An 8,880-nucleotide genomic window follows, 5' to 3' on the forward strand; every position below is an offset into this window, starting at 1 on the left:
CTATAAAGAGTATAAAAGATGCTCAAAAGGAGTCTCATAAATTACAAGCAATCAAAGAAATAAAAAAAGGTAAAACTCAACTATCTTCACAAGAACGACAAAAAATCATTAAAATACTTGGGTCAGGGTTTCAACAATTTTAATGCTATATAAATACAAGTATGGAAGCGATTGATAGTATCTATGATTTGGATGATACGATTATCATTTCAAACTCCACTAAAAAGGAAGACTATTTTAAGGTAAATGCTATAACAGGAACAGACTGGAATTCAAACGGAACAAAAAGTTTTGAAATAAATAATCAACAAACTTACTTGAATATAGCTGATAGTTTCTTGCTGTGTAAATTTAAATTCACTAAGGCTGCGAATAATACTAATGCTACACTCGTAAATGATTTCTTCTGGAAAATGTTTGACAGTGTCCGCCTGTATATTGGAACACAAGAGGTTGAAGCGGTTGATTATGTCTCTGCTACATCTGAAATGATGAAATTTACACTATATTCGTTTAGTGATAGAATGGGTAAGGGAGCTGTTGAAGGTTTTATTCCTGATATGTCAACGGGTACAAACGCAGACCCTGGTTATAGTCAAAGGAAGTCAATGTATAATGATGACGCAAAAGCTGAGAATAGTTTTACCGTAGCAGTACCTCTGAAAGGTATATTTGGATTTTGTGATTATGATAAAGTTTTGTATGGGCTTAAAATTAGATTTCAACTACAAAGGAATGATAATGTAAATAGATTGCTTTTTGGGGATGAAAATGCTTTTGGAGAAAATAATAAATTTGTTATTAATGATTTGTGTTGGTATATCAGTGAATATACTCCTAATCTTAAAACGGAAGAGATGTTAAATAGAAGACTTAACTCAAAGAAACCGCTTAATGTATCATACCTTAAAAGAAGATGTCAACACGTTAAACTGGAACACACTACCTACACTTGGAATTTGGGTGTTCTTCAAGGAAAGCCACGATACCTCTGGCTCATTTTTAAAAAACCAGATGGAGAGGACGGTACTAATAAGAATAATGCCCTGAGTGATAATGCTAAGGTGAAACAACTTCGGGTTTCTCTTGATGGCACATTTTATCCGCGAGATAGATTGGAAATTGATTGGGAAAAAAATGATTATGCGGAAGCCTACAAGTCCTACCAAAAGGTGTGTGAAAGTAATGGTAATAATGATCCTATTTTGGATATGGTTGCGTTTCAAAAACTTTATACAATCTACGCAATTGACCTGAGTTCTCAAAAGGAAACTATAAAGTCTAATCGAGTGGATACTTCTCTATACATTGAAAGAGGGGAGAGTGAAGAGGTTAATGCATATTGTTTGCTTTTGGAGGAAACAGAATTACAGATTAATACAGATAATGGTGTTATGATTAATATCACATAGGTTTTTTCTCATAAATAAATGGTTGGGGTATATGTTAATCAAATCAATCTTAATAAATTAACATCTTGTATTCAAAATCAAAAGCCTTGTATTATTAATGTTAATACAATTCAAAGAAAAGGAGCTGTAAGAATTGATGTTTTACTCACACACACACAAGTAAAAACACTAAATGATGTTGGATCACTTAAAATTAAAATGACGAAACCTATGTTAAAGAAATATTCAATAGACGAGTCAAGAGGAGGATTTCTCCCGTTTCTAATTCCTTTATTTGCTGGTTTAAGTGCGGCGGGAGCATTGACTGGTGGTATTTCAGCAGCGGTAAAAACTGCTAACGAAAGGAAGGCACAACTAAAAGCTCAAAAAGAATTGGAAAGACATAACAAGGAGTTGGAGAAACAAATTAGTGGAAGTGGTGTAATTGTAGATTTTGCTCAAAAACTTGAAAGTCTACCTGATAAAGCTAGATTGTTGGTTGGAGATATGCTTTCCTCTATCGCTCAAGCGGGTGTTAAACTAACTAAACGGGGTAATGGATTGTATCTTTCTCATAAATAAATGGATAAATGGTTTAAACAATTTGGAAAGAATACAACGTCAAATATAGAACTAGCTAAGTATTGTAAAACACGAAAAATTGATAATGTGGTTATTTGTATGAGAGATGAATTAATACATATAAATAAGAATACAAAGAATATTATTATGAATTTAGACACACAGAATGGTTCTCATTGGGTTTGTATTCATAATAGTCAGGATAAATATTATTTTGATAGTTATGGTATGCCACCACCTGTTGAAGTAATACAATTCTTACAGAATGGTGTTTATCAAACATTTCAAGTTCAAGAAATTAATTCTAAATGTTGTGGTCAATTATGTTTATATGTATTATTTCAACTCAACAATAATGAAAATTTTTATGATATCATTTTTTATCTAATATAAATGACCTATGTTGGAAAAGATGGTTCTATCTTTGGAAAATCCTCTCAGGATATTGATTTATCAAATTATTATACAAAGGCACAGGCTGAACGACAAAAATATAGTGTAAGTAAAAATATTAATATGAAGAATACTTATAAATTAATCAATTATCCAAACCCTACAGATGCGAATGACTTGATTAGATTCAGTGATTTATCACAATATATATCTTTAAAGAAAACAGCACGTTTTGTGAAACAAGTAAAATTTACAACCACAACACCTGGTTATACTGACCATACACCTTTCCTCATTGAATTTAACTACCTGCTTACAATTAAATTTTATAAAGAAGGACATTTAGTTAATATGCGAATTAATAAATGGGGGTATGATATGCCTGATTTAGGGTATAATTGGTCTTTTTCAATAAACATAGAAGACCTACATGATTTAAATCAGTCTCGTAAAGAAGAATATTATCCACTTGGTGAAGATAAGGATTTATGTGGAAGTACAATTAGTAAACAACAAATACGTGATTTTAAGAAAATAAAAATATATGATAGTATAGCGATGGTTCGCATGACAAAGAAGGAAGGTAATGAGATAAGGATAGAAAGCCGAGGAATACAAACCGATTTGGTAGTGGGAAGATGGGGTGGTAGTATTACCTGTCATAATATTAATCTCACATATATTTCTGATACATAAATGGCAGGAAGAAGACTACAAGAGAATTATAATTTTTGTATTCAAGGATACCTACAAGAAAAGGGTGCTCGGTATTACATACCTTATGATTTGGAGCATATACATGGGAATTTTGTCATAAAAAACTGGCCTTATACTGATATTGTTAAACCCACAAATAGAGACTTGTTTAAAATATTAAATAAAAATGAACTTCTCAAAGTTATGAAATATAAAACTCTTTTAGAAATCGTCAACAAATCTTATTGGTATCCTATTATGAGAAAAATAATTATAGATACAAGAATATCTCAAAATCCAGATGAGTATATGTATAATATTCTTTGGGGTTTAAACTCAAGGGTAGCAAGGGATGAGGAAGGAGTTGAAGAAGAGAAGGAGAAAAGAGAGAAAAGAGAGAAGGAGGAGAGGGAACAAAGAGAGAGGGGGGAGAGGGAGATGGAAATCAGAGCGATTCAAAAAAGAGTGGATGTATTACAGCAAGAAGATAAATCTCAACTCACCGAAGAGGAAAATAAAGAAAGAATGAATGCTGTGAAAATATTGATATCAAAAATTGCTAAGATAAATGAGGAAGGAGTTAAAGAAGAGAAGGAGGAAAGAGAGAAAAAGGAGAAGGAGGAAAGGGAGAAAAAGGAGGAGGAGAGGGAGGAAAGGGAGAAAAGAGAGAAAAAGGAGAAGGAGGAAAGGGAGAAAAAGGAGGAGGAGAGGGAGGAAAGGGAGAAAAGAGAGAAGGAGGAGAGGGAGCAAAGAGAGAGGGAGGAAAAATATAAAAAGATGGAAATCAGTGAGATTAATAAAAGATTGAAGGTATTACAGCAAATAAATCAAACTCAACGCACTGAGGAGGAAAATAAAGAAACGAGAAGTCTAATGAAAATATTATTTTCAAGAATAACGACGTCAATGTCTTCAGTTTCAGGGAGGAGATTTAAATGAGAAAGTGGGGATAAAGAAGAAGAAGAAGGAAAAGATTATGTGGTTGATGATGTCGGTGTAATTGACTTTAGTTAGTTTTATTTGTAAATAAATGGAGGAGAGAGTGAAGGCATTCCTTAGGATTCTTTATGTTTTAAAAATCAAGATTGAAATGTATATGTTGAAAACCAAAAAGGTTTTGATACTCTGTCGGAATTTTTCTGATAAATAAATATGAGTTATTGTCTCAAATGTAAAAAGAAAACTAAATCTAAAAATATCTCTTATGTTAAAGCTAAAAATAATAGAGTTTATCAAAAAGGAATATGTCAAGTATGTGGCTCTAAAAAGTGCCAATTCATCTCTCCTAAAAGAGGAGGAGACATACAAAAGTTTCTGTCAGGAAGTAAATTTACAACAACTGGAATTCCAGGGGAATTACACCTTCCAGGGTATTCTTTCTGTGGTCCAGGAACAAACTTGGATAAAAGATTAGATGAGGCTAACAATCCTAAACCTTGGTCTAAACCTACAAATAGGGTTGATGAAGTGTGTATGAAGCATGATATTGCTTATGGGGATACCACTACGTTGACTGAAAAACATAAAGCCGACAGCGAAATGTTGTATAATTTGTCTTTGATACAAAATCCAACGTTGAGAGAGAAAGTTGATAGGTTTATTGTGAGAAATTTGATAAATGCTAAATTGAAACTTGGTCTTGGTTATTCCTCAAAAAACTATTAGGCTCTAATGATGTCATCAAGACTGAGGAGCTTTTGGCTGAAGAATTACACAAACCTATAATCACAAAGTTTAAAAGAAGGAAGGTTTATTCTAAATACACCGACCACATATGGTCCGCTGATTTAATTGAATTGAATAATGACAGGGGATACAGGTATGCTTTAACCGTTATTGATTTGAGGAGTAGATTTGCCTGGGTTGTCCCTTTAAAAAATAAAAGGGGTGATACTTTAATGTTAGCCTTTAAGCGAATATTTGATCGGGATAAAAGGAAACCAAAGAAGTTATGGACTGATGAGGGAACAGAGTTCTATAACAAAATATTCATGAAATTTCTTAAGGAGAAGGGTATTAAATTATACAGCACCTTTAATGAAGGAAAGGCAGTTGTTATTGAGCGTTTTAATCGTACTTTAAAAGAGAAATTATATAAAAAATTCACACAACTCAGTTCTCAAAAATGGGTGTATTTAATTCAGGATATTGTAGATAATTACAATAATACAGTTCATTCATCAACAAAATCAAAACCATCAGAAACATTTACAAAATTAGAATATGAAAAGGAGATAAATTTGAGAAAGCCCAAGTTCAAAGTTGGTGATATTGTAAGGATATACAAATGGAAAAGCCATTTTGAGAAAGGTTATACACAAAAATGGACTAATGAATTATTTATAATTGTTGATGTAATGGCTACAAACCCTTGGACTTACAAATTAAATGATATAAATCGAGAAGAAATCTTGGGTTCATTTTACTCGCAAGAATTACAAAAAACAAAGCTAATAATTCATTAAACAACATTTCTATTCACCCCACCCAGATTAGCTAATTTAATTAGTGGTAATAAAAAAATAAATTAAATAAATAAAAATCATAAGCCACACCCACACAGACCACGCCCACACAGACCCCGCCCACACCGACCCCGCCCACACAGACCCCGCCCACACAGACCACACCCATCATCCCCCCACCCTCCGTGCACCCCCACCCTTGACCCTTCACCCCCCTCATCCCACCCCACCTTCCCCACACACACAAGGGGAGGGGAGGGGTGGGATGAGGGGGGTGAAGGGTCTTTGGCAGGGGTGCACCTCCCCGTTCCCTCCTTTATTCTCTTTTTGTAATTAATAATTAAATAATTGTAAACAAAACAAATATATATAAATAATAGTGAAAACATTAAAAGCTTCATATTACTAAAACATTTTCCTTGAGGTATTATACATTCAACTTCTTCCCAGCACAAGTCATCAATTTGTTCCCAGCACAAGTCAAAGACAGCAGATGTGTTGAGTTTTTGAATCTCTTCCTGAAGACAAGAGGACAAGAGGGGAGAGAAAATATTACACACACACACATACACACACACACACACACACATACACACATACACACACACACACACACACATACACACATACACATACACATACACACACACACACACACACAAGGATATGAGGATATTGGGATACATACCTCTAAAAAATCGAGCTTTGTGTTCAAGTGGTCGAGTTGAAAATTTAAGGTACCACATGTTGACGGGAAATAACCACTCTTTGGAAAATCAAAAGCATCCCACTCAAAGCCGTGGTTGTGGTTGTGGTCATCTGTTGATGGTGTTATATTCTTTCAAAAAAGAAAGAAAAAACGTTAATAATTTCTCCTAAAAGATACATTGTATTGACAATGAATAAATAAATGACAGCTCGCGTTTAATGGTACCAATCAGAGAAATGAATAATTAATTACCTGAGACAAACTCCGATGGTGATCATCTTCTAAGAACGGTGAAACATCGAATTCATTCAATCTGTGAGGCAGGTCGCTCCAACCAGTGTTCAATTCGTTGTAAACCTCTTGTGGAACAACTTGAAACTCTGCCAAGACCAGGTCATTTTGAAAACCTGAATTGCTGTAATAAAAAAATATATCATGAGTCATATAAATTTAAATTAATCACATACAAAGCTCACATCACCAGTTTAATTCTGAATGAAACTTACCAAAGTCCTGGTGAGTATTCTTCATCAGAGTAGAGAGTGAAATAAGACATGTTGATGCTCATGTTCTTCGGTTCGTAATGATAAAAACAGCACGGCAACACGACCTTTATAATGACCAAAATGTATTTTCGGGAACAGAACTCAGCTTTAACATTTCGAGGAAACAGGAAATAAGACAATGAAAACTTTCTGGGAAGTTATCCAAGTCAGTGAAACAACGTCATTTCTCAAAAGCGAATAATTAATTTTAAAAGGGTTTGAGTATGGTGATGGAAGTTGGAGGAGAATTAAATTATTTCCCACGCATAAACAAATATTTGTCGGGTCGATGTTTGAGTGGGTTATATTCACCAGAGTAAAAGGTTCATAAGGTCAGAAGGATCCCACAACTTTCCAGTTGGGACTTGTGTGTATGTGTGAATCCCATCCCTAGCTCAATTAAAATATATTCATTATGTATTAGCCCAAGTAGATTAATTGACTCATGGTCCAAAAGGATCACAGGTTCACACTAGAGATCTGTGAACCCCTATCCCTCACACATACACATAAGTTAAACCCCAACTAAAGTTGGGGTTAAACTTTTGTGTATGTGTGAGTCATAATAATATACAACCCCCAACCCAATCCCATCCCTAGCTTAATTAAAATATATTCATTATGTATTAGCCCAAGTAGATTAATTGACTCATGATTCATAAGGTCAAAAGGCCCATAGAGTCTTTTGGATTAATAGGGGTGTTTTCCCAAATAGGGGTAAACGACATTAGATAGGGATTTCCCATGTTAAACGGGCTGTCCCAGAAGCAACATTATTACCCTACTAAGGTGTGAATGGGGGAAGAGTGGACCCCCATCGCGGATACCCGGGGCGGGTAGTGTAAGTGTTAGGTAGAGGGTACAGGTAAATTGTGGTTGGATATTGGCATCTGTGGTGCGGGTGACAGAATGGTATGTGGATGGGTGCGTTGGTGTTGTGGAAATGGCTGGGCGTGTAGCCTGTTAGTGTGTGTAGTTGGTTTGGGCACTCCACCACTGTAAGGATGTCGGCCAGGTGAGGCCGCAGGTGGGCTCTGGGAGCCGGTAGTAGTTGTGTGGATGGGGCCCGAGGATCCGGAGGACGGACCCGGGTAGCCCAGTGCCAGAGGGCACCAAGGGGTGACAGAGCCAGGAGAGGGGCTGTCCCCAGTTAGTTAGGTTGGGGTGAGGAGCTAGGTAAGCTCGGGTGGCAACTACAGTGGTGGAGGTGTGCAGGTGGGTAGACCTGTTGGGAGAGGTACACGTCGCAGCCCAGAAATTGTGCTAGAGCACCGGGAGATGAATCGGGGGAGTGAGACCCCAAAATTGAGGAGCACCACAGTTTGGCCAATGGGAATTGGTTATTAGAACCCGTAGTGTAAGTTGGCCAATGGATTGGCAGGGAAAGACCCCGGGTAGTGTAAAGTGTGTTAAAGTCATTTAGAGGATAGGTAGGATGAAGGATCTCCTCGCACCATCTGCATCCACTCACCTGAGGTGACAGGTACTCCACACCATGCCATGTTTTGATTATTTTTTATGATGCAAATGTTTGGATTGTGAGACGCATCATGACGTGGGTGTGACATTGTGCGTAATTCCATCTCTCCCTCCTTATGAGGATTGATGATGAATTGGTGATGGCAAATTTTGAAGTAAAGGGATTGTGGAGACGAATTTGGTATAGGGGAAATATGGGGAAGACGTGACAGTAGTGACAAATTTGTAAATGTGTAGATTTTTGTACATATGGGGTGGGAACAAGGGTAGGGTAGGTGACAGGGGGGTGACGTACGGTAGGGACGAGCTTTCTCACTTCGGCCTCCGTACGCATTTCACCTTGCATTGCCTTATTGACGTGTACCCTTGTGACCTTACCCCTCGCTCAATTGTCTTTCTTTTGTCTCCCACATGACCTGTGCGCCATTGGGTGCCGATGGGAGCGTGCGTGAGGTGGCCATTGTGCGCCCGAGATTCCCAGAACCAGCATGCATTGCGTTGATGTACCACTTTATGGACCGCTGTTCTGCGGCCAAGTACCACTTGATGGACCCCAGGTTCTGGGGCAGGGCACCTCTGTTGGAAACCGGCCATAGTGGCCAGGGAATCTTGCTTGCGGA

General features: G+C 36.8%; 1 long non-coding RNA gene across 1 annotated transcript; it reads right to left on the minus strand.

Moving 5' to 3' along the window:
• Positions 1-5,781: 5,781 nt before the first annotated feature.
• LOC144892032 (uncharacterized) lies at positions 5,782-7,553 on the minus strand. The gene is made up of 3 exons (XR_013623348.1): positions 6,489-7,553; positions 6,216-6,365; positions 5,782-6,045 (listed from the first exon to the last, which is right to left on the minus strand). It is a non-coding gene; the product is annotated as an uncharacterized LOC144892032 (long non-coding RNA).
• Positions 7,554-8,880: the final 1,327 nt, after the last annotated feature.

The sequence above is a fragment of the Myxine glutinosa genome, chromosome 5 (assembly GCF_964187855.1).
Source record: "Myxine glutinosa chromosome 5, kmMyxGlut1.1, whole genome shotgun sequence".
Taxonomy (NCBI): domain Eukaryota; kingdom Metazoa; phylum Chordata; class Myxini; order Myxiniformes; family Myxinidae; genus Myxine; species Myxine glutinosa.